This window comes from Tursiops truncatus, chromosome 8 (assembly GCF_011762595.2).
Source record: "Tursiops truncatus isolate mTurTru1 chromosome 8, mTurTru1.mat.Y, whole genome shotgun sequence".
In the NCBI taxonomy this organism is placed as follows: Eukaryota; Metazoa; Chordata; class Mammalia; order Artiodactyla; family Delphinidae; genus Tursiops; species Tursiops truncatus.
In genome coordinates, this window is record NC_047041.1 from 17975578 (window position 1) to 18003555 (window position 27978).

The following is a 27978-nucleotide window of genomic DNA, read 5'->3' on the forward strand; positions in this document are numbered from 1 at the left end:
ATGGTCTTACACCATGAAGTACCACTGGATCCAGCAGTTTCACCAACAGAGACTGAGCTGAGAATAAAGGGGATCATGGAGAAGCTAGACCAGCTGATCCCACCCAGACCCTTCACCCACGTGAGCTCCACCACCAGCGCCACACACAGCAAAGCCACCCTCCTCAGCCCTCAAGACACATACTGCAGGGGGGATCAGCTAGACGTCCTGCTGGAGGTGAGGGACCACTTGGGACGCAGGAAGGAATATGGCGGGGGTTTCCTGAGGGCCAGGATGTCCTCCCCAGCCCTGAAGGCAGGCGCTTCGGGAAAGGTGACAGACTTCAACAATGGCACCTACCTTGTCAGCTTCACCCTGTTCTGGGAGGGCCGGGTGTCTCTGTCTCTCCTGCTCATCCTCCCCAGTGAAGGGGTGTAGGCTCTCTGGAGGGCAAGGAACCAAGGCTATGACAGGGTGATCTTCACAGGCCAGTTTGCCAGTGGCACCTTGCAAGTCAATACTGATTGTGCCCTCATTTTAAATTCAAGTGCTGAACTGTGTGAGAACCTGGATACTCGTGTCCAAGAAGCCTTTTACTAAAGTCTACAAATAATAAATGTTGGAGAGGGTGTGGAGAAAAGGGAACCCTCCTGCAATGTTGGTGGGAATGTAAATTGGTACAGCCACTATGGAAAACAGTATGTAGGTTCCTCAGAGTTGCCATATGATACAGCAATCCCACTCTGGGCATACACCCAGACAAAACTATAATTCAAAAAGATACATGCATCTCAATGTTCATAGCAGCACTATTTACAATAGCCAAGTCATGGAAACAATCTAAATGTCCATCAACAGATGAATGGATAAAGAAGATGTGGTATACACACACACACACACACACACACACACACACACACACACACACACACACACACACACACACACACTGGAATATTAGCCACAAAAAAGAACAAAATAATTCCATTTGCAGCAACATGGATGGAACTAGAGATTATCATACTAAGTGAAGTAAGTCAGACAGAGAAAGACAAACACCATATGATATCACTTATATGTGGAATCTAAAATATGACACAAATGAACTTTTATGAAACAGAAACAGACTCATAGACAATAGACTTGTGGTTGCCAAGGGGAGTGCGTGGGGAAGGGATGAAGTGGGAGTCTGGGATTAGCAGATGCAAACTATTATATATGGAATGGATAAACAACAAGGTCCTACTGTATAGCACAGGGAACTATATCCAATCTCCTGTGATAAACCATAATGGAAAAGAATATGAGAAAGAATATATATGTATATGTATAACTGAATCACCTTGCTGTGTAGCAGAAATTAACACAACATTGTAAATCAACTATACTTCAACAAAATTTTGTTTAAAAAGAAGCCTTTTACTATGTGAGGCCTCAACACATGCTCTGTGAGGCCCTGATCATGTGACCACCAGAGACTCAGTCAAGAAGGGCAGAGACTTTTACATAGCGCAAGCAAGCTTTCAAACTAATGTGCATTGAGACATGTTCCTATAGCAACCACTCCAATCCTTTTAATTAACAGTGAGCGCTGCACTCTCAGTGTTCAAATACCTGTGGGGTTATCAGCATTATTCTCCTAAAGGCCACAGTTCTGTCAGGTGATTTTCTCCATACAGGTGGTTCAGGCCTGGGGATGGATGGTTCCCTGCCCTTGTAGGCCCCAAAGTACTGCATCATCCCGTGTTGGTTTCCTTAAATCTCGCCTTTATTAAACTCTCCTGGGTCACCAAGTTTGCGCCTGTCATGTTTCCTCCTGGGCTCCTGAATGAGCCAGAGGAAACTTCATGTGCAAATTTACTAAAAGGGCGTTTACAAAATTGAAAGATGGTAATGCGGCTGGGGGTTAGACAAGGAGGAAGATGATGAAAGATGAGGAGGGAAGGTGGCCGGGGCCAGCCATATCATGAAGAATCTGTTAAAGGAGTTTGGATTTTATTTCAAGTAAAATAGGAAGATATCAAAGTGTTGCATGCAGGAAGATAGTCTTCTTTCTTATTAATCTGTTTATTAAACTAATACATATGCATTGTCCAAGACATCAAATTGAGCTCACTACAGCATCAATTGTACCAAAACCCAGCAGTTTCTACCACACTCTCCCCATCCCCCCATACAATCAGTCTGAATTATTTTAACTGTTTTAAACATTATTTACCACCATAGTTTTTAGCTATTATGCTTATGTAGCTTGATCAACTTAATTTTCTAAACAAATCTCAATTTTATGAACAATCGACTCAATTTTCTGAATAAATCTCAATTTTCTGAACAAATCAGGGATTTTCTCAGGTAAAAGAAGCCCAGAGGCAAAGCAGGGATGGCACACAACCCAATACGCCATCAGGACCCATCTGAGACCTTTCTGCTCTAACTCCCCTCATTAGCACATGACTTTCTCTCTCATCCTTGTCACCTCAGTGTCTCAAGATGGATGCTGCACCTCCAGCAACTCAATTGTATTCCAGGCAAGAAGAGGAAGGGCAAAGGACACATTTCAGCTGCATCTGCCACCCAATGATTTCTGATCATGTGTCACATGTATCACTGGCTAGACTGATATAAAATGACCACACTTACTGACAAGAAAGGCAAGGAAATAAATTTTTTTTGCTAAGCATGTTGCTACCGTATGTTCTGTTAGGAGAAGAATGGACCCCAGGTAGGTCTCTAGCAGTGTTTGTAACACTGCTATGTCTTCCTTCTGCCATTTTGGTATTTTATATCAATTCCCTAGGTTGGTTGTAAAAGATTTCATTCTCTTACATCACACTTGCACCACATTTTCCTTTACTACTTTCTCTAACTATACACAAGGGCTTTACTAAGTTAACTTAGTAGTGTTTTGCATTGCTAATTAAATTTTGCTATCTGCTGAGCCAAGTAGTACACCTTCCTTACCCTCTCAAAAAAAATACAAATTTTTTGGTTTTACTGGAATTTCATTTGCTTTGTTTTCTATGTATTTATCTTTAATTTGTCCACATCCCCCATCATAACTGTCAAAATTCTTCCATTCTTATTTTCCAAAACATTGACGGCATCAGATAAGGTTTCAAGTCTATCTTTATCCCTGCAGAATTCTTGCCCGGAGCCCTTTGCCATCTATTCTGGTTGGGAATGACTGCTTTCCACCTGCTATACAAGGAAGAAAATGACCTAGGAACTCCTCACCACTTCCCTGTACAGCATCTCCAGTCTCCTGAGTTTACTGCTCATTTGGCTAAGCATATCTTTCAAAAACTTTCTTAGAAAAGAAAAATTTAATTTTTACTTCTTGCTTATCTAAAATTATCTTTATTCTACCTTGGCACTTTTTGGAAAGTTTGGTTGGGTTTAGATTTCTGAGTTGATTAATGATTCTCCTTCAGAATTTTAAAGTCCGTTATTTTTCAGTTTTCTCTAACTACAGAGTTTGGTGCCATTATGATTCCTAATACTTGCTATGTCATCTGTTTCTCTCCTCACCTTTTTTCTTCGAATCATCTCTATACCCTGGTGTTGTGATTATTCAATTTAAGGTGGGTAGGAGTAGGGATTTTTTTCATTTATTGTGCTGGACACACCCTAGATCTTTTCAAACTGGAGGCTAGTACTCTTAATTTCAGAAATATTGTATTTTCCTGGCATTTTCTCTATTTTCTCCTTCTGGAATTCCTAATAGTCTATTGTATCTCCTGGATTTACCTTGTAAACTTAAGTTTTCTACTGTATACCACTGTATCTTTTGCTATATTTTCTGCCAGATTTTCTTGATCTTATCTTTTGGCACTTCTGTTGTTGATTTTTTTTTTTCAGTCACTATATTTTTTTTCATTTTAGAGCTCTTAATTGTTCTCTGGTTATACTTTTTCACAGCATCCCATTATTTCCTGGATGCAATATTTTCTCTTACATGACGAAAACATTCAGATTATTATTATGATGATACATTTTTTGAAATTTTATTTTATTCTTTACATTGTCCCTGTTGCTTCTGGATTTCTTTTATCTGTGTGATTATTTAGTCTCTCTTTCAAGTAGGAGGTATTCATCAAATACCTGAAATCCTTAGATGTCTGCTCATATCTTTTCATTGGGCACTTGAAAATCAACACGGATGCTCTATGTACATGGATGGGGCTGGTCAACAGGAACATCTCACTGTGCAGTGATAAGGTGGCAAAAGGCCTATTCAGTGGACTACACACACACACACACACACACACACACACACACACACACACCAGTACCTGGAAGCTTTTCTCTTGGCCCGTCCAATTTCTCAAGAGAAAAACATCCCCTAATCTCTGAGGAGTCCAGCTCCTGTCCAAAATCCTATGTATGATCTTTCAGGCCTGACCACAGGTAACTGCAAAGGCTTTACCTGACAGGTCTCATGGGGAAAGCCGTCCCACTTCCCACACCAGACCTAGTACACAGCCAGTGTTTGGCAGCTTCTGGAGGTAGTTACAGTCAAGGACTCAGACTTCCAGCCATGCTCTTTTGCATATCTTCACTTAGAAAGGTGCCTGACAAATAGTGAGCACCCAATAATATTAGCTGAACAAATGAAATGTCTGCAAAGTGGCAGGCACCGTGCTAGGCACTGGGGATACAGTGATTGTACCAGCACCTGGCCTCATGGAGCCTATATTCTAGAGGAGGAATCTGAGGCTAACAGAGGGACCCTAAGCTCATCTGGATGTGTGGTAGGGGGAAGGGCAGTCATGGAAGCCTTCCTTGAGAAAGCAGTATTTGAGCTGAGATATAAAAGTTGGGAAGGTGATAGAGATGGGAATGGGGCAGAGAAAAAGAAAAGCATCTGAAAATCCATGAGGAAGGGTAAAGCATGGTGTGGCCATATCATAGTGCCGTATTATGGGAGAGAGTGATGTGAAATGGAGCTGGAGATATTGGGGCGGCGGGGAGGGGGAGGGCAGGTGGCAGTGTGGAATGAAAGTCACACCAAAGATTTTGGTCTATTGTAAGGAGATAGTAGACCATTGAAGGGTTTTTTGTGTAGGGAAATGGGGGAGGGGAACATAATCAGATTAGCTTTAAAAAAAAAAAGATCAATCTAGCTGCAAATTGGATGACAGGTTAGAGTGGGTCAAGAGTATTTGTGATTTGGGATAGAAGAAAAATGTTCTACAGTTAGGTTTTAGAGATGGCTGCATATACTAAAAACTACTGAATTGTACACTTTAAATGGGTATATTTATGCTATGTGAATTATATCACAATAAAGCTGGTTTGTTGGGGTAATTTTTTTTTTTAAGTAAAGGAGGAAACAAGTTTTCGGGCTATTCCTGTAACCTGGATGATAGGATGATAACATAAGCCAGGGTGACACTGGCAGAAATAAAGAGGAGTAGGGAGATTCAGAAGATATTTAGTAGGCAAAATAAAAATGGACTTGTTTAATGGAGATGTTGACCGAAAAAAAATGCACAACCTAAAAGTTGAGAATTATGTTTTATTTGATGGACAAAACTGAGGGCTGAAGCTTGGAAGACAGTCTCTCAGATAGCTCTGAGGGACAGCTCCAAAGAGGTTAAGGGAGGAGCGAGGATATATAGGGGTTTTTGCAACAAAAACCAGGTAGTTGGAACATCAAAAGATTACTGTTGATTAAAGAAAACCAGATATCTCAAGTTAATGAATTTAGTGAGCTTTTTTGTGTATGGGAAGATGCAAGAGTCTGGGCTATTGAAATCATCCCTTTTATATGCACCTTAACCATCTAGGTAGGGCCAGTGCCCTGCTTTCCATCCTGACTTCCCTCAGGGCACACAGTAGGGGGTGGCTGCAGTGGCCTAGGGCTTTGTTTACTGATATGGCAGGCAACATTTTTCATCCACAGAAAGGAGAGAACAAGAACATATTTCTAACCCTCACATATACAGTCAAATGATTTTTGACAAAGGTGCCAAGACAATTTAATGGATAAAGGACAGTCTTTTCAACAAAAAGTATTGAAAAAACTGGATTCCATATGCAAAAAGAATGAAGTTTGATCCTTACCTTAGACCATGGAAAAAAATTATTCAAAATGGATCAAAGGCCTAAATTTAAGACCTAAAACTATAAAACTCTTAGAAGAAAACAAGGAAAGCTTTATGACATTGGATTTGGCAATGATGTCTTGGATATAACACCCAAAGCACAGGCAACAAAAGCAAAATTAGATAAATTTGACTACATCAGAATATAAAACTTCTGTGCATCAAAAGACACAATCAACAGAGTGAAAAAGCAACCTATGGAATGGAAGAAAATAATTGCAAATTAAATACCTGATAAGGAGCTAATATCCAGAATGTATTAAAGAACTTCTACAACTCAACAACACAAATCCAAACAACCTGATTTTTTAAATGGGCAAAGGACTTGAAAAGACATCTCTCCAAAAAAGATATACAAATGGCCAACAAGCAAAGAAAAGATGCTCAATATCACTAATCATTAAAGAAATGATTTAAATGACTAATCATTTAAAGAAATGTAAATCAAACCCACAATGAGATATCATCTCACACCCATTAGGGTGGCTGCTATAGAAAATTTTTAAAAACAGAAAATAACAAATGTTCACGAGGAGGTGGAAAAATTGGAACCCTTGTGCACTATTGGTGGGAATGTAAAATGGTGTGGCCACCATAGAAAACAGTATGGCAGTTCCTCAAAGAATTAAAAATAGAATCACCAAATGACCTAGCAATACCACTTCTAAGTATATATCCCCAAAAGAATTAAAAGCAGAGTGTCAAAGAGAATTTGCACACCCATGGTCATAATAGCTTTACTCATACCAGCCAAGAGGTGAAAGCAAACCAAATGTCAATCAACAGACGAATGGATAAACAAAATGTGATTGATACACACACACACACACACACACACACACACACACACACACACACAGAGGAATATTATTCAGTCTTGAAAAGGAAGGAAATTCTGACACATGCTATAACATGGATGAACCTTGAAGACATTACGCTAAGTAAAATAAGCCAGTCACAAAAAGACAAATGCTGTATGATTTTACTTATATGAAGTATCCAGAGTAATCAAACTCATATAAACAGAAAGTGGAATGGTAGTTGCCAGGGGCTGGGAGGAATAGAATGGGGAATAGTTATTAATGCACATAGAGTTTCAGTTTTGCAAGACGAAAAAGTTCTGAAGATTAGTTGCACAACAATGTGAATATACTTAACATTATTAAGCTGTACACTTAAAAATAGTTAAGATGATAAATTTTATGTTTATATGTATTTTACTGCATTTTAAAATATATATATACTTTTATTTCTTCTAACACAGTAGAGACAATGTAATCTAAAAATACATCTGCTAGGACTTCCCTGGTGGCGCAGTGGTTAAGAATCCACCTGCCAATGCAAGGGACATAGGTTCAAGCCCTGGTCCAGGAAGATCCCACATGCCGTGGAGCACATGTGCACCACAACTACTGAAGCCTACACAGCTAGAGCCAGTGCTCCGCCACAGGAGAAGCCACTTCAGTGAGAAGCCCGCGCACCGCAACGAAGAGTAGCCCCCACTCGCTGCAACTAGAGAAAGCCTGCGTGCAGCAATGAAGACCCAAGGCAGCCTAATTAATTAATTAACTAATTAAAAATACATCTGCTCAAAATACCCAGAAATTCTAGGTGATTTATAACATCTTTTTAAAATGAATAATCTTATAAAATCCCACAGAATTTCATATCATACATAACCTGGCAATTACCAAATTTATATATATAATGTGGACATTTCCTCTCATGTCTCCCAGCATCATAAATTCAACTGTCAATCTACATCTCCATTTGTATGGCTTAACAGGCATCTCAAGCTTATGATCTAAGTGTCCAAAACCAAATTCTTGATTTTCCTCCACCAAACTGTTCTATCCAGTCTTCCTCATCTCAGCATATAGCAATACATTTCTTGCCAGTTGTCTAAGCCTAAAACCCTTGAAGTCTCTCCCATATATTCAATATTCAGTTTATTATCAAATCCTATTTTCGCCACCTTCAAACCATACCCAGAATTTTACCACTTCTCACCACCTCCACCATAACCACCCAAGTGTACACCATCATCACCTCTCACCCGCAATACTGCAATAGCCTTCAACTTTGTCTCCCTACTTCCATCCTTGGGCCCCATAATCTATTTTCTAACTGCAACCAGACAAATCCATTTAAAATACAAATCAGATCACATTCGTGCATGTCATATCTTTCCTCAAAACCCTCCAATGATTTTTCATCTCACTGAGAGTATAAGCAAAAAATCTTGTCCTGACTCACAAGGCCTTACATGTTCTTGCCTCTCATCACCTCTCTGGCTTCATGTCCTGCCATCATTGTCCCTCATTCATTACCCTCTAGCCTCACTGGCTTTCTTATTTTCACTCCGACAGGAAGAAAGGGGCCTGAAATCCCTGCATAAGCCTAAACCTTCAAAGGGCTACTCTCAGAGAAAGGGAGAACTGGAAAAAAATATACCCATGAAAGATGACAAAGAAGTTTGTCTGTCTTGTCCTAGATTCTGATAGAAAAAGGGAAGTCTCCCTTTATGAGTTAGTAAGCACAGACCTGCCTTGATAAAGATCTGAAATTCTAATCCATACTACCTGTTCAATTCAGGAAACCTCAATCCAATAACTAAGTAAATAAATAAGCAAGTAAGCTGGGGCTAATTCCCTAGGGGAACTTGACAGAAACAAATACAAACTCTTTCTGAATTCACACACTCAAACCAAACCACACATAATTCCCATGGTAAATCTCACCAACCATAGTATGATTCACAATCCAGATTTACAACAACACAAGAAAACCATCTAGGGGACTTCCCTGGTGGCGCAATGGTTAAGACTCTGCACTCCCGATGCAGGGGGCCCAGGTTCGATCCCTGGTCAGGGAACTAGATCCCACATGCATGCTGCAACTAAGAGTTCACATGCCACAACTAAGGAGCACAGAAGCTGGGCTCCTTTTTTAATAGTCTCACCAATATAATGAGATCGTAAGTCTCTCCAAAAGCCTTCCCTCTGGTCCTGAACTGTAATGCACTTCATTTGACAGCTCTCTTGGCTTTCTTGGAGCTTCCCTGATCCATTAGCCCTGGAATAGATAAGGCACCTGCCTCCATGCCCCAAACAGTTCTCCCTAAAACTTTAAGTCACCGTACTTGAACAGCAAAACAGTCATCCAGAATCCAATTGTTTCCTACATAAAAAATCTCTTAACTACACCACAACAATAATAGATATTACGTCCTCCCAAATTAAAAAGAAGGTCATTCAAAGATGATGTGAGGTTCATGTTCATTTCAATACCTGAAGAAGTAACAGGCTAATTTTCTGTTTCCCTTTTTTGAAGGTCTAGTCTATACACTGAAATAATGGAACAGATTGAACCCACTGAGGTCTCAGCATGTAACTATAAGTCTGCTCTTTGTTGTAAGAGGTGGTGCTTAGGGCAATGGTTCTCAAATTGACTGGATGTCTTAGAATCACCTGGAGGGCTTTTTAAAAAGAGATATTCTCCAGTTTTTACACTGAAAATTAGGTCTGGAATAGGGTTGCCAAATCTATTCTTGTTTGTTAACTCCCTGTGTAACACGGCTAAATTTTAGAACTACTGCTTTAGAGGATGACATTATTACTCAGCCTCAGTCCTGATCTGGCTCCAACATAATGGTCTTCAGGGTCATAAGTTAGAGTTGTTGTTAAAGATGGCAGCATATTCCTAAGCAATTCATGGGTCAAAGAGAATACCAAACCTGCAACTACAGAAACCGTCTAGAAAGTCTAGAAATAGACCTACAAGATACATTCAACTGATTTTCTTTCTTTTTTAATCTAATTTATTTTATTTATTTTTGGCTGCATTGGTTCTTCATTGCTGCTCACAGGCTTTCTCTAGTTGCAGCGAGTGGGGGCTTCTCTTCATTGCGGTGCGCGGGCTTCTCACTGAGGTGGCTTCTCTTGTTGCGGAGCTCAGGCTCTAGGTGCGCAGGCTTCAGTAGTTTTGGCTCACAGGCTCAGTAGTTATGGCTCATGGGCTCTAGAGCGCAAGCTCAGTAGTTGTGGCGTACGGGCTTAGTTGCTCTGTGGCATGTGGGATCTTCCCAGACCAGAGCTCGAGCCCATGTCCCCTGCATTGGCAGGCGGATTCTTAACCACTACGCCACCAGGGAAATTCTCAACTGATTTTCAACAAAGGCACCAAGATAATTCAGTAGGAAGTGGATAGTTTTTTCTACAAATGGTGTTGGAACAACCAAAGAGCTACTGGGTAAAAAATAATGAATCCTGACTCTACACTTCATCCCAAAAGTTAATTGGGAATGAATGATAGGATCAATAAAAGCTAAAACTGTAAAGCTTCTACATGAAAATATAGAATATATTTGCAATATTCAGGTAGGTAAAAATTTCTTTAATGTAACACAAAAAACAATAACCATAAAAGAAAAAAATTACAAGAAGGGAATTCATTAAAATTAAAACCTCCTATTCTTCAGAAGACATCGCAAAGAAAAGATAAACCACAGACTAGAAGAAAATATTTAGAATCATAAATCTGACAAAGAACTTATATCCAGAACATATTAATATAAAGAATTCCTACAACTCAAATAGCTAAAAGACAATCCAATTTAAAAATAGTCAAAAGGCTTGAACCCTTAACAAAAAAAGCTATATAAATGGCCAAGAAGAAGCACACAAAAAGATGCCTAATATCATTAGACAACAGAGAAATACAAATTAAAAACACAATGAGATTCTATTTTATACCCCCCAAAATGACTAAAATGAAAGACTGACAATACCAATTATTAGTAAGGATGTGAACAACTGGAGTCTCATGCATTTCCGGATGGAGTCTGTAACGGTACAACTACTGGAAAAAGATTGGCACTTTCTTTAAAATTAAGCATACATCTACCCCTTGGTCCAGCAATGCCATTAAGTATTTACCCAAAAGAAATGAAAACATATCCACAAAAAGACTTTTACAGGAATGTCCAGGCAGCTTTATTCATTATAGTCCAACACTGGAAAGACCTCAAAAGTCCATCCAGAGGACATAGGATAAACTGTGGTACAAACGATACAATTTTTAAAACTCAGTAATTTTAAAACTCAGCAGTTTAAAAAAAATGTGCCGCTGATACAAGCAACAATATGGATCAACCTAAAAGTCATTATGCTGAGGGAAAGTACTCAGACACAGAGAGTACTACTGTATGATTTCATTCGTATGAAGTTCGAGAATCAAAAAATGACTCTGGTGATAGAAATCCAAACAGTGGTTGCCCAGTGGGGGACTGATTGGAAGCGGGCAGAAGGAAAGCTCAAGGGAGGGACTCTGCATCTTGCTTGGTGTGTTGGTTACACAGACTTGTCAAAACTCAACAAATGGTACAATTAAGAAATGCATTTCACTGTACATAAATTTTACTTCAATAAAAAACTTATCAAATTGTACTATTCAAATATGTGCATTTCAATGTTTGTAAATTATACTCAATTTTTACAAAAGTTAAAAATAAGTGCAGCTATAGAACATTACACCTATAAAAGCAACAACATCTACAAATCAAAATTGATATGGTGAGGACAACTACATTCACAAGAAATCTCACAGCCTTAAATATATTTATTTTTAAAAACAGAAAATGAAAATAAATTTGAAAAAATGTCAAAAAAAGAAGAGAAACCTGAGAGATAAAGAGAAATGCATTAATAATGATGTAAAAATAATGATGTAGAAATTATTAGAAAACAAAAATAGATATGATAAATAAATCCAAGAAATAATTTCTTTGAAAATATCGATAAAATAGACAAAGCTTACAGATTTAGACAACAGAAAATATATTCAAATCATTAAAAATGAGAATCAGGCTTTATTCACAGATATACAAGTACCCTGTAATGCTATAAGAAATTTAAATGCACCACTCTAAGCTAAAAATTCCAAAAATAAGGATGAAACACAGGATTTTCTAAAAAACACATAACCTTCCAGAAATGATTTGAGAAACTAGTCCATGTGGATACCAACAACCATGGAAGAAATGGAAAATTTTGCCTAGGGAATAACTCCAAATGCAGTACCATGTCTAGACAACTTTACTAGTGAGTTCTAGCACAGCTTCAAGGAAAGATAATTCACATATCACTTAAAGTGTTCCAGAGTACAGAGAAAGACGGCACACTGCCCAATTCATTTTCCCAAACCAGCAATACTCTAATCCCCAAGTCCAACAAATAGAGCACAAAAATGTAAATCACAAACTAATCTCCCTATATAACATGCTAATCCAGTAGCATGTAAAATATACCAGTCAGTTAATTAGTCACTTCAGTACCTCAGAAGATTAAAAATAGTTCTTTTAATAAATGCAAAGATAAAAAATAAATGAAATATTAAAATAAATACAAAAGCTTCCTGACAATAGAGGAAAACCTCCTTAATCAATTAGAGAATAATTATTGTATAGAGATAGCCAATACTAGAGTTAATGATGAAATACTAGAGCCCATTCCCATTAAATTTAGCAACAAGAGCAGTGTGCTGGTTATTATTTAGCACTTTCCTGGAAGTTCTAGCCAATGCAATAAAGGACAGAAGAATTCTTTTAATTGGTAAATTTTAGAAACATGGGGACAAATTACTCTCTATTTTCAGATCATGCTTCTTTAAATGGAAAACCTAAGTAAATCAAATGAAAATTGACTAGTAGAAGTCATTAAGGTAATTAGTTTTAAAATATACAAAAGTCTAGAGAGCTTCAAGATAGGGGAGGAGTAAGACATGGAGATCACCTTCCTCCCCACAAATACATCAGAAATACATCTACATGTGGAACAACTCCTACAGGACACCTACTAAACGCTGGCAGAAAACCTCAGACTTCCCAAAAGGCAAGAAACTCTCCACGTACCTGGTCAAGTGGCTGACAGGGTCTTGGTGCTCCAGCCAGGTGTCAGGCCTGAGCCTCCAAGGTGGGAGAGCCAAGTACAGGACACTGGTCCACAAGAGACCTCTAGGCCCCATGTAATATCAAACAGCAAAAGCTCTCCCAGAGATCTCCATCTCAACGCTAAGACCCAGCTCTACTCAAGAACCAGCAAGCTACAGTGCTGGACACCCTATGCCAAACAACTAGCAAGACAGGAAAACAACCCTACCCATTAGCAGAGACGCTCCCAAAAATCATAATAAGGTCACAAACACCCCAAAACACACCACTGAACACTGTCCTGCCCACCAGAAAGACAAGATCCAGCCTAATCCACCAGAACAAAGGCACTACTCACCTCCACCAGGGAGTCTACACACCCCACTGAATCAACCTTTGCCACTAGGGGCAGACACCAAAAACAACGGGAACTAAGAACATGCAGCCTGCCAAAAGGAGACCCCAAACACAGTAAGTTAAGCAAAATGAGAAGACAGAGAAACACACAGCAGATGAAAGAGTGAGGTAAAAACCCACCAGACCAAACAAATGAAGAGGCAATAGACAGCCTACCTGAAAAAGAATTCAGAGTAATGATAGTAAAGATGATCCAAATTCTAGGAAATAGAATACAGAAAATACAAGAAACGTTTAACAGGACCTAGAAGAACTAAAGAGCAAGCAAACAATGATGAACAACACAATAAATGAAATTAAAAATTCTCCAGAAGGAATCAATAGCAGAATAACTGAGGCAGAAGAACAGATAAGTGACCTGGAAGATAAAATAGTGGAAATAACTACCACAGAGCAGAATAAAGGAAAAAGAATGAAAAGAATTGAGGACAGTCACAGACACCTCTGGGACAACATTAAATGCACCAACATTTGAATTATAGGGGGTCCCAGAAGAAGAAGACAAAAAGAAAGAGACAGAAAATATTTGATGAGATTATAGTTGAAAACATCCCTAATATAGGAAAGGAAGTATTCAATCAAGCCCAGGAAGCACAGAGAGTCCCATACAGGATAAATCCAAGGAGAAACATGCCAAGACACACATTAATCAAACTGTCAAAAATTAAATACAAAGAAAAAATATTAAAAGCAGCAAGGGAAAAGCAACAAATAACATACAAGGGAATCCCCATAAGGTTATCAGCTGATCTTTCAGCAGAAACTCTGCAAGCCAGAAGGGAGTGGCATGACATATTTAAAGTGATGAAAGGGATAAACCTACAACCAAGATTACTCTACCCAGCAAGGACCTCATTCAGATTTGACAGAGAAATTAAAAGGTTTACAGACAAGGAAAAGCTAAGAGAATTCAGCACCACCAAACCAGCTTTACAACAAATGCTAAAGGAACTTCTCTAGTCAGGAAACACAAGAGAAGGAACAGACCTACAATAACAAACCCAAAACAATTAAGAAAATGGTAAAAGGAACATACATATTGATAATTACCTTAAATGTAAATGGATTAAATGCTCCAACCAAACGACATACAGACTGGCTGAATGGATACAAAAACAAGACCCGTATATATGCTGTCTACAAGGACTCACTTCAGACCTAGGGATACATACAGACTGAAAGTGATGGGATGGAAAAAGATATTCCATGCAAATGGAAATCAAAAGAAAGCTGGAATAGCAATTCTCATATCAGACAAAATAGACCTTAAAATAAAGACTACTGGGCTTCCCTGGTGGTGCAGTGGTTGAGAGTCAGCCTGCCGATGCAGGAGACATGGGTTCGTGCCCCGGTCCGGGAAGATCCCACATGTCGCAGAGCGGCTAGGCCTGTGAGCCATGGCCGCTGAGCCTGCGCATCCAGCGCCTGTGTTCTGCAACAGGAGAGGCCACAAAAGTGAGAGGCCTGTGTACCGCAAAAAAAATAATAATAATAAATAAAAATAAATAAATAAATAAATAAATAAAATAAAGACTATTACAAGAGACAAAGAAGGACACTATATACTGGTCAAGGGATCAATCCAAGAAGAAGATATAACATTGTAAATATTTATGCACCAACATAGGAGCACCTCAATATATAAGGCAAATGCTAACAGCCATAAAAGGGGAAATTGACAGTAACAGAATCAAACTAGGGGACTTTAACACCCCACTTTCACAATGGACAGGTCCAAAAATGAAAGTAAATAAGGAAACACAAGCTTTAAATGATACATTAAACAAGATGGACTTAATTGATATTTACAGGACATTCCAACCAAAAACAACAGAATACACTTTCTTCTCAAGTGCTCATGCAAGATTCTCCAGGATAGATCATATCTTGGGTCACAAATGAAGCCTTGGTAAATTTAAGAAAATTGAAATCGTATCAAGTATCTTTTCCAATCACAACGCTATGAGACTAGATATCAATTACAGGAAAAAATCTGTAAAAAATACAAACACATGGAAGCTAAACAATACACTACTAAATTACCAAGAGATCACTGAAGAAGTCAAAAAGGAAATCAAAAAATACCTAGAAACAAATAACAATGAAAGCACAACAATCCAAAACCTTTAGGATGCAGCAAAAGCAGCTCTAAGAGGGAATTTTATAGCAATACAATCCTATGTCAAAAAAAAGAAACATCTCAAATAAACAACCTAACCTTACACCTAAATCAGTCAGAGAAAGAAGAACAGAAAAACCCCAAAGTTAGCAGAAGGAAAGAAATCATAAAGATCAGATCAGAAATAAATGAAAAAGCAATGAAGGAAACGATAGCAAAGATCAGTAAAACTAAAAGCTGGTTCTTTGAGAAGATAATCAAAATTGATAAACCATTAGCCAGACTCATCGAGAAAAAAAGGGAGAGGACTCAAATCAATAGAATTAGAAATGAAAAAGGAGAAGTAACAATTGACACGGCAGAAATACAAAGGTTCATGAGACATTACTAAAAGCAACTATATGCCAATAAAATGAACGACCTGCAAGAAATGGACAAATTCTTAGAAAAGCACAACCTCCCAAGACTGAACCAGGAAGAAATAGAAAATATAAACAGATGTATCACAAGCACTGAAATTGAAACTGTGATTAAAAATTTTCCAGCAAACAAAAGCCCAGGACCAGATGGATTCACAGGTGAATTCTACCAAACATTTAGAGAAGAGCTAACACCTAACCTTTTCAAACTCTTCCAAAATATAGCAGAGGCAGGAACACTCCCACACTCATTCTATGAGGCACCATCACCCTGATACCAAAACCAGACAAAGATGTCACAGAAGAAGAAAGCTACAGGCCAATACCACTGATGAATATAGATGAAAAAATCCTCAACAAAATACTAGCAAACAGAATCCAACAACACATTAAAGGAATCATAAACCATGATCAAGTGGGGTTTATCCCAGGAATGCAAGGATTATTCAATACACGCAAATCCATCAATGTGATACACCATATTAACAAACTGAAGGATAAAAACCATATGATCATCTCAAAAGATTCAGAAAAAGCTTTCGACAAAATTCAACACCCTCCAGAAAGTAGGCATAGAGGGAACTTACCTCAACATAATAAAGGCCATATATGACAAACCCACAGCCAACATTGTTCTCAATGGTGAAAAAATGAAACCATTTCCATTAAGATCAGGAACAAGACAAGGTTGCCCACTCTCACCACTATTATTCAACATAATTTTGGAAGTTTTAGCCATCGCAATCAGAGAAGAAAAAGAAATAAAAGGAACCCAGATCAGAAAAGAAGAAGTAAAACTGTCACTGTTTGCACATGACATGATACTATACATAGAGAATCCTAAAGATGCTACCAGAAAACTACAGGTGATCAATGAATTTGGTAAAGTAGCAGGATACAAAATTAATGCACAGAAATCTCTTGCATACCTATACAATAATGATGAAAAATATGAAAGAGAAATTAAGGAAACACTCCCATTTATCATTGCAACAAAAAGAATAAAATACCTAGGAATAAACCTACGTGAGGAGACAAAAGACCTGTATGCAGAAAACTATAACACACTGATGAAAGAAATTAAAGATGATACAAACAGATGGAGAAGTATACCATGTTCTTGGATTGGAAGAATCAACATTCTGAAAATGACTATACTACCGAAAGCAATCTACAGATTCAATGCAATCCCTATCAAACTACCAATGGCATTTTTCACAGAACTTGAACAAAATATTTCACAATTTGTATGAAAACACAAAAGACCCCGAATAGCCAAAGCAATCTTGAGAAAGAAAAACGGAGCTGGAGGAATCAGGTTCTCTGACTTCAGACTATACTACAAAACTACAGTAATCAAGACAGTATGATACTGGCACACAAACAGAAATATAGATCAATGGAACAGGATAGAAAGCCCAGAGATAAACCCACACACATATGGTCACCTTATCTTTGATAAAGGAGGCAAGAGTATACAATGGAGAAAAGACAGACTCTTCAATAAGTGGTGCTGGGAGAACTGGACAGCTACATGTAAAAGAATGAAATTAGAACACTCCCTAACACCATACACAAAAATAAATTCAAAATGGATTAAAGACCTAAATGTAAGGCCAGACACTATAAAACTCTTAGAGAAAAACATAGGCAGAATACTCTATGACATAAATCACAGCAAGATCCTTTTTGACCCACCTCCTAGAGTAATGGAAATAAAATCAAGAGTAAACAAATGGGACCTAATGGAACTTAAAAGCTTTTGCACTACAAAGGAAACCATAAACAAGACAAAAAGACAATCCTGAGAATGGGAGAAAATATTTGCAAAGGAAGCAACTGACAAAGGATTAATCTCCAAAATATACAAGCAGCTCATGCAGCTCAATATCAAAAAAACAACCCAATCCAAAAATGGGCAGAAGACCTAAATATACATTTCTCCCAAGAAGACATACAGATGGCCAAGAAGCACATGAAAATTTGCTCAACATCACTCATCATTAGAGAAATGCAAATCAAAACTACAATGAGATATCACCTCACACGAGTCAGAATGGCCATCATCAAAGAATCTACAAACAATAAATGCTGGAGAAGGTGTGGAGAAAAGGGAACCCTCTTGCACTGTTGGTGGGAATGTAAATTGATACAGTCACTACGGAGAACAGTATGGAGGTTCCTTAAAAAACTAAAAATAGAATTAGCATACGACCCAGCAATCCCACAACTGGGCATGTACCCTGAGAAAATCATAATTCCAAAAGAGTCATGTACCTCAATGTTCATTGCAGCACTATTTACAATAGCCAGGACATGGAAGCAACCTAAGTGTCCATCAACAGATGAATGGATAAAGAAGATGTGGCACATATATACAATGGAATATTAGTCAAAGAAAGAAACGAAATTGAGTTATTTGTAGTGAGGTGGATGGACCTAGAGACAGTCATACAGAGAGAGTGAAGGAAGTCAGAAAGAGAAAAACAAATACCGTATGCTAACACATACATATGGAATCTTAAAAAAAAAAAAAAAGGTTCTGGTGAACCTAGGTGTAGGACAGGAATAAAGATGCATATGTAGAGAATGGACTTGAGGACACAGGGAGGGGGAATGGTAAGTTGTGACGAAGTGAGAGAGTGGCATGCACATATATACATTACCAAATGTAAAACAGATAGCTAGTGGGAAGCAGCCGCATAGCACAGGGAGATCAGCTAGGTGCTTTGTGTCCACCTAGAGGGGTGGGATAGGGAGAGTGGGAGGGAGACGCAAGAGGGAGGAGAAATGGGGACATATGTATATGTATAGCTGATTCACTTTCTTATACAGCAGAAACTAACACACTATTGTAAAGCAATTATACTCCAATAAAGATGTTAAAAATATATACATATATACAAAAATCAACAATATTTTTTTCTATATACCACCAGTAATCAGTTAAGAAATTTAACAGGAAAAATGTCACATTTTAAACAACCATCAGAAATATAAAAGGCCTAGGAAACTTCTAATAAGAAATGTGAAACACCTTATATGACGAAAACTACCAAACTTTACCAAGGTCCAGAAAAGAAAATCTGTTTATTTGAATGTTTAATAACATAAACATTAAGGTAATCTTAATGAAAATACCAATAAAGTGTTTAAGAAGTTAACACAATAATTGCAATGTTCATTTAAAAGAATAAACAAGTTATAATTGGCAGAAATTATTTTAAAAGATGTATAATAAGATAATAAAAGATGTATAATATTTGTTTTACCAAGTATTAAAATGTACTATAAAGATACATAAATTACAATAATAGAGTATTACAACAGGAACAGAAAGGAAGAATCAGAACCAATTGTATATAATAATTTCCCTCCATGATAAAAATGCCATCTTGAATCAAAACAACCCTCTGTGGGAGGAAGAGAAGGAGTTATTCCCATTTAACAAAGGAGAAAACTGAGCATCAGATAGTAAAGTAACTTGCTCTAAGTCACCCAGTTAGCACCCAGCTAGAAAACATTATTAACTGTGATTACTTCCTGGAGATGGGATTACAAATGATTTTTTTCTACTTTGTGATGATCCCTTTCTATAACGAACAGAAATAATAAGGACGATATTTTTGAAATATTAAACTGATGTAAGTTTCATTTCCCATATGTTGTATTATCCTGCCTAATCAACAGCATTCATTCAACATTTTGGGGAGACAGAGAAGTATTGCTCAGGTTTGATCTTCAGAATTCTAGCACATAGGAACAGAAAAGATCTGAAAGCTAGGTCTGGTTGTTTGTTTTTTGAGGGGACAATACCTCAAAAGTGTATTTAATATCTTTCATATATCAAGAGAGTCAAATCTGGCCAACTTGATCAGAGTCTTACAAAACCCATAGAACAGGCAAAAAAGAAGATATGGCATTCACATCACATAGAAAGGAAAAGTAGAAAGCCCCCTGGCCACTGGGAAGAGAAGCTGGGAGAGGAGAGAGAGAGGTTATCAAGGAGAGTCCTCAATTCTGTTCCCCTGCCTCCCATATCTCCCACTGTCAAACCTTGGGTAAGGTTTGCAATAAAAATACTCCAGATAGTTTGAGGTCATGCCAAAAGCAAAGAGGAGACTTGAATTTCCTTTTCCATTTGGAACTTTGATAAAAGAATGGCTTGCAGGTACCTTGTGCCAACATATAATAGAATGAAAATGAAAGGGGAGGGGAGAAGGGAGCAATGTTGCTGGGTCACATAAGGGCATCAGTATCAGTAGGAGTCAAGTGGGAGCTCAGGAATCAGTGGGTCATCTTGCACTTCCCTTGACTAGAAAACACAAGCTACATCGGCCACAAAGACATCAACAACAGCTGCAGAAAAGACAGAAGAAGACTCTCAGAGATGAAGTGGCACAAATTACACATGGATCAGAGTTCAGTGGGAGCCAGCCGAGAAAGCCCTTTCTTAGGATAGAAATCTTTCCTTCTACCAGGAGGTCATGTAAGTGTCTCTGTGCCCAGATAGAGGTAAAGAATGAGGAAGACAGGGCAATCAAGAGGAATATGGCAGGGAGAGGAATCCTCCAAGATTGTCCATTTACCAGCAAAATGGGGAAATAACCTGAAAGATACCATTTATCTGAAAGATACTAGAAGAGACATTGACCTGTGATGGGAAATTTCACTTTTGTCCCCTCAATAGCAGAAACAATATTCATCCAGTCACAAAAAAGTTAGAAAGCTATATACTATTTTACATATCTGAGTTTTAGTTTATCAGCTTTGGCCCTGCTGTGTGTTTTTCCTAAGAATATCTAACATGTTTTTCTGCACTTAAAGTGTGCCAGGCACTGTGCTAACTGCTTTACATGAATGTCATATTCCATACAATAATCCCAAGAGGCAGGTGCTATCATTATCCTTGAACTGCAGAAGAGCACACTGTGACTTAGAAAGGTTAAGTAAATTTGACCAACATCAGACCGCAAATAAGTGACAGTGAAGATTTGAACCCAATGCCAGAACCCTCTCAATACAACCTGTGTACCACTATTACACTCACTCTCTGGATGCTTAAAGAAACAGAATAAATGACTAACCCAACCAGCAAGAGGCAGAACTGGGGTTTGAACCAACGCAGTCTGCCTCAAGATACGCCAGTTTCTATTTCTTGAATAATTTTCAAACCATTTTAACAAATCTACTTATTGAAAATGTAAACCTTACTCTTGCTTGTATTACTATGGAAAACAGGGAATATACCAATTAGGAAATACATAGATTAGGGTAGTGGGGAATGAAAGAATAAAAAGGTAACAGAATATAAATAAGTTCAGCAAGGTTTTATGAATAGAAACTTGGTGAAAGAAAGACAAACTATAGGAAGGAGTAAAATTACTGGTAGCTGGACATTGGGAACAGTGAGAGGACCCTAACTATTATAATCTAGCAATGCGAGATTACAACTAACAACTGGCTCAGTGAATGGGTAGGAGCCCAAGAAAGAATGCTGAGAAGTCCTTGTGGATTGTACATGCTCAGTTCTCATAAGACAACCACACTTCCTACTGGAAAGAAGCTTCTTATTGTTTTTATTGAAATATAGTTGACTTACAATGTTGTGTTAACTTCTGCTGTACAGCAAAGTGATTTGGTTATACATATATACACATTTTTTATATTCTTTTCCATTATGGTTTATCACAGGATATTGAATATATTAATAGTTCCCTGGGCAATACAGTAGGACCTTGTTGTTTATCCATTCTATATATAATAGTTTGCATCTGCTAATCCCAAACTCCCACTCCATCCCTTCCCCAACCCCTCCCCTTGGCAACAACAAGTCTATGTCTGTGAGTCTGTTTCTATTTCATAAAAGTTCATTTGTGTCATATTTTAGATTCCACATATAAGTGATATCATATGGTATCTGTCTTCTCTTTCTGACTTACTTTACTTAGTATAATAATCTCTAGTTCCATCCATGTTGCCACAAATGGCGTTATTTCATTCATTTTTATGGCTGAGTAGTATTCCATTGTATATATGTACCACATCTGAAAGAAGCTTCTTAAAAAATGACACACATGCAGAGGAGTGCTGGACAGCCCATGTCTAAGTGTTCAAGGATTCAAAGTACAAGGGTGGAAGGTATGGGAATGACAGACTGGACAACGTGAGAGTATTTGGTATGCATTATGGGGGGAAGATAGTTGTGCAAGACCTTTGTAGTTGTAGACTATTAGCTAAGGCACCTTGCACCTGCTTTCAACAGGGATGAATAACTAAAGAAATATAATTTGCTGTTATGTAGGGAGGATGGAAGGGAGAAAGAAGATTTGTAAATGTTCAAAGTACAGTTAAAACTAATGGAAAATGCTCCAACATCCCAAATAATCAGCATGTGTTGACTCTTTTGTTTGTAAGGAGGAGATTTCCTGGGAGTTACTGTCTGAAATCTTTTCATTAGAACTTAGGTAACGTCCACACTTCAGAGACAACTCTAGTTGCTTAACTCAGTTCATTAAATCACAATATTGACAAGGCAAGTGTCTTGAGTGTCCAGGTCAGTTAACTGCCTTGTTTCAGAGCTAAAGGCTGCTCTCCTAACCTCAGAGTCAATGGTGAAGAGTCTGTATAGTATTGCCTTTCATACTTGGATTCACACTAGGCTGTAGGCTACTTAAGAGCAGGAGATATTGTTTTCATCTCTGAGCCTTGCAGAACTATGGTGCAGGCCCTTGATAAATAGGTGAGGAAAGAGCAGGCATGCAGCCACCACTTGCCAATGAGCACAAATTGAGAGATTCTTTAATGTCTTTCAGTTGAAACCTGCACATAGCCATCCTTAACAAAGTAGCTGTGCTACGTTCCTCCACGTGCCGAGGTAGGAGAAATGTATGGCTGATGTTTCTGATACTTGCAAGTGTACAGGAAGGTCTGTAACAAAAAAAGCCAAGGGCTTGGCAGGGCTTGGCTTCCCTGGTGGTGCAGTGGTGGAGAGTCCGCCTGCCAATGCAGGGGACGTGGGCTCGTGCCCCGGTCCGAGAAGATCCCACATGCCGCGGAGCGGCTGGGCCCGTGAGCCATGGCCGCTGAGCCTGCGTGTCCGGAGCCTGTGCTCTGCAACGGGAGAGGCCACAACAGTGAGAGGCCCGCGTACCGCAAAAAAAAAAAGCAGGGCTGAACATTGCTTATGAGGGTATTTGTTTTACCAGAGAGTGAAAAGATGGGGGGAAACAAAAGATTGAGATAAGTTCTCACCTCCCAGTGGTTGCCCTTTGGAAGGAGGACGGATTGCAGAAATTTGCTAACAGAAAATTAAATGTCATCAATGACTCTTTGAAAGGAAAACTGACTTATACCTCTACACCACAGGATTGACTACTTTCCAACAGTTTCTGAAAGTACGTTTCTTCTATCTTAATTTTAAAATTCAAGCATCATTTTTTGAATCTCTTTAAATGTGATCTTCCTATGCTAATGGTCTTATTTGGGCTCATCGGCCTTTTCAACTTGTGAGTTACTTTTAAAATTTCACTTCTCCTGTCACAAGGAATATTAAAAATATTCTTCCTCTTCACATGTTCTAATAAAAAGTTCTGTCATTGAAGTTTTAATTCATCTGAGCTAGAGATCTGCCCTTTTTAGGCAACATGCTCAAAATTTGATTATCTTGTCATGTGTTTTAAAACCTTACCAAAATCTGGGATGAGTTCCTTTTCTGTGCTGGGCTAACTCTGAAATTTGTTAGGCAATGAGATGGAAATTTCAGGACACCAATCAAAGGTTCACTCATTTCCAAGGCAGGACTACGCAACATTAAATATTACTTTGCAGTTTTCAGCCATCTGCCACACTGTGACACCATCATCCCACCCCCACTGTAAGCTGGGAACTCACTTAGTACCAAGGGTTGAACAACCAAGTTCTGTGCACACAATAGGGTGAAGTTTCTGACTATTTTTGCTTAGGCCCTGGGGTAGAAATAAATGGTCCTTGGTGAATCCAATCATAACTCCAGAACCTCGTTTGAGGCAAGTTCAGTGGGCAGAGTCCCTCTCTGATCCTCTACTTAAACATTAAAACAGCAAGCAAGCATCATTTCTAGAGAGAGATTTCTCAAAAAAATTAGCAACTATTGTATATTCTCTTCTCTTGTTGTAATAAATATCATTTATTTCCCTGAAAGGGAGAATACTGTTCTTAACTGACTTAAAATTAACAAGTCACAATTTGATGACCCCTTTTTTGTTGTTGTTAAGTATAGAGGAATAGGGTAGTGGGCTTCAGGCCCATAAATGATGTTTAATAAATATCTCTGAAAACATTAGAGTGAATACTTTAACCACTGGCTCATTGGATTCATTATGACTCTCTCAGTTGTTAATGACAACAGTCTACCGCTAATCAGTTTAAGTAAGAAAGGGTATTATCACGTTAAGTGGGATACAAGGATTCAAAGTGAGAGCTGGATCCACCACTCACACTGTGTCACCGGAGCTCATCTCTCGACTTTGCTTCTGGTTATGGGCTGGTTTCCTTCTTCAGAGAAGCCCTTCACCATGCAGAAAGAAAGGCAGCTGCCCAAAGACCCAGAGGCACATCCTTCTAGCTCATCCACCGCTACAGGAACAAAGGATTTTCCTCCCCTAACATCCAGGTACCTATTCCGGGCAGAAATCCGTATGGGCAATGTGCCTATCCCCAAACCAATCACTTGGCCCAGGGGACCCCTAGCCATGTGTCCACAACCCATGTGGTGGAAAGACAGGGCACCAGGCCTGACAGGTTGACAGAATGACAGCTCACCTGGTGGGATGAGGGGGGGACTAGTTGCTCGAGAAAGTTAAACTTGGCAGATATATGGCTACTACAGTCAAACGTTTTAAAGTGACAAATTCTATTCTTTTCTTTAAAATAAAAAAATATATATATGGTTTATTTACCATCAGTAAACAGGTGTGTGTGTGTGTTTCTACCGTCATGGAAGTGGATTACTTAAGAAACGTGTAGGGACTTCCCTGGTGGTGCAGTGGTTATGACTCCGCCTGCCAATGCAGGGGACATGGGTTTGAGCCCTGGTCCGGGAAGATCCCACATGCCACAGAGCAACTAAACCTGTGTGCCACAACTACTGAGCCTGCGCTCTAGAGCCCGCAAGCCACAACTATTGAAGCCCGTGTGCCATAACTACTGAAGCCCACGCGCCTAGAGCCCGTGCTCCGCAACAGGAGAAGCCACCGCAATGAGAAGCCTACGCACCACAAAGAAGAGTAGCCCCCACTCACTGCAACTAGAGAAAGCCCGTGCGCAGCAACGAAGACCCAACGCAGCCAAAAATAAATAAATAAATTTATTTTAAAAAATAAAAGAACGTGTACTTCTGATAAGGGGCTAATACCAAAATACATAAAGAACTCATACAACTCAACAGCAAAAAGAAAAAAGGAAAAGAAAAAAAAAAGAAACAACCTGGTTAGAAAATGGGCAGAGAATCTGAATAGACATTTTCCCAAAGACAATTCAGAGATGGCCTACAGGTGCCGAACAGCACTAATGATCAGGAAAATGCAAATCAAAACCACCATAAGATACCACCTCACACCTATTAGAATAGCTATTATCAAGAAGACAAGAAATAACAAGCATTGGCAAGGATATGGAGAAAAGGGAACACTTGTGCACTGTTGGTGGGAATGTAACTGGAGGTTCCTCAAAAAATTAAAAATGGGGAACTCCCTGGCAGTCCAGTGGTTAGGACTCTGCTCTTTCACTGTCGAGGGCACGGGTCCAATCCCTGGTAGGGGAACTAAGATCCCACAAGCCGTGCAACGTGGCCAAAAAAAAAAAAAAAAAAAATTAAAAATAGAACTACAGGGTACTTCCCTGGTGGTCCAGCTGTTAAGTCTCTGCACTTCCACTGCAGGGGGCCTGGGTTCAATCCCTGTTCAATCCCTGGTCAGGGAACTAAGATCCCACATGCCGCATGGTGCGGCCAAAAGAAAAACCAGTAGAACTACCATATCATCCATCATTTCCACTTCCAGGTATTTATCCAAAGAAAACAAAAACACTAATTCGAGATGTATGCACCTCTATGTTCACTGCAGCATTATTTACAATAGCCAAGACATGGAAACCACCTAAGTGTCCACCAACAAATGAATGGATAAAGAAGATGTGGTATAAATATAATGGAATATTTTTCAGCCATAAAAAAGAATGAAATCTTGCCATTTGTGACAACATAAATGGAACTTGAGAGTATTATGCTAAGTGAAATAAGTGAGACAGAGAAAGACAAATACTGTATGATCTCACTTATATGTATAATACAAAAGCAAAACAAGAAAAAAAAAAAAAACCTGAGCTCATTTATAGATACAGAGAGCAGACTGGTAGTTGCCAGAAGTGGGGGGAGGGGGGAGGGGTTGGGAAAAATGCGTGAAGGGGGTCAAAAGGTACAAACTTCCAGTTATACAGTAAATAAGTCATGGGGGTATAATGCATACCACAGTGACTATGGTTAATAGTAATACTATTGATATATTGCATATTTGAAAGTTGCTAAGAGAATAGATCTTAAAAGTTCTCATCATAAGAAAAAAAATTTTGTAACTGTGTATCGGTACAGATGTTAACTAGACTTATTGTAGTGATCATTTTGCCATATATACAAATATCAAATCATTACATTGCACACCTAAAACTAATATAATGTTATATGTCAAATATAACACAATTTAAAAATTAATTTAAAAAAGAAAGAAAGAAATGCCCTTTCTCTGGTCCCACTCCAGACACTGGGGATGGAGCCCAGCAATCTGTACCAGAACAAGGCTTCCAGGTGATTCTGACCTATGCTAAAGTTTGAGAACCACTGGCCTACTTGCCTTTCCCATTTGAGTGAAAAGATTTTTTTTCAGTCTTTGGTAGTTAAGATCAGGGATTGCAAACTGTTTCCATAAAAGGCTAAATAGTTAACATATTAGGTTTTGTGGGCCAAGAGGCAAAATCAAGGTTATGTAGGTATTTATGTAATCCCTTAAAACAAAACAATTCAAAAATATAAAAACCATTCCTAGCTGGTGGGCTGTACCAGAGCAAGTGGTGGCCCTGGTTGAGAGCTTTGGGTCAGGCAGATTTATAAAAAATAATTTTTTTAAAAAAGAAGAGAAATATGTACTTCTAGATGCAGAAAAAACATTCACATTCAGTGGAAAAGATAAGGACTTTATCACGCTGAATTTTTTCTCAGTGAAAGATAAACACATCACCCAGAAACTGACCTGAGCGCAGAAAACAATGCAGTCATCCTCATCCCCCTTGGCCGGAACTCCAGATCATTTCTTATCAGTGTTTTCATTCACAGGGTCAAAAAGCCACTGAGGGCTTCCCTGGTGGCACAGTGGTTAAGAATCCGCCTGCCAATGCAGGGGACACGGGTTCGAGACCTGGTCTGCGAAGATCCCACCTGCCGCAGAGCACACGTGCCAAAACTACTGAGCCTGCGCCCCAGAGCCCGCGAGCCACAACTACTGAGCCCGCACACCTAGAGCCCATGCTCCACAACAAGAGAATCCACTGCAATAAGAAGCCCATGCACCGCACCAAAGAGTAGCCCTCACTCACTGCAACTAGAGAAAGCCCATGTGCAGCAACGAAGACCCAATGCAGCGAAAAATAAATAAAATTAATTTATTGAAAAGAAAAAAGCCATTGAATGTCTGCTCCTGAGAAGTCCAGACACCAAAGTGGGATGGAAAACATCAATGATGTGCATATGGAAGGAGAGAGACTTGTGACTTTTGAGGCTGTATTAACTCACTTATCCTGAAAGGTATGTTTTAAGATCTCATTGTGAATGTGACTGATGCCTGGGATAAAACCATTGCATGTGGCACTGAGAATATCCACCCTCCGGATCGTGTGATTGGAAATGAGACTGAAATGTTTTTTAACTTGCTTTTGCCAAATTACAAATATAGAAAAATCACCAAGGGCCACTCTCCATAG

At 38.8% G+C, this 27978-nt stretch overlaps 1 pseudogene; it reads left to right on the forward strand.

Annotated features, from left to right (window-relative positions):
- On the forward strand, nt 1-27978 carry LOC109550973 (NXPE family member 1-like; annotated as a pseudogene).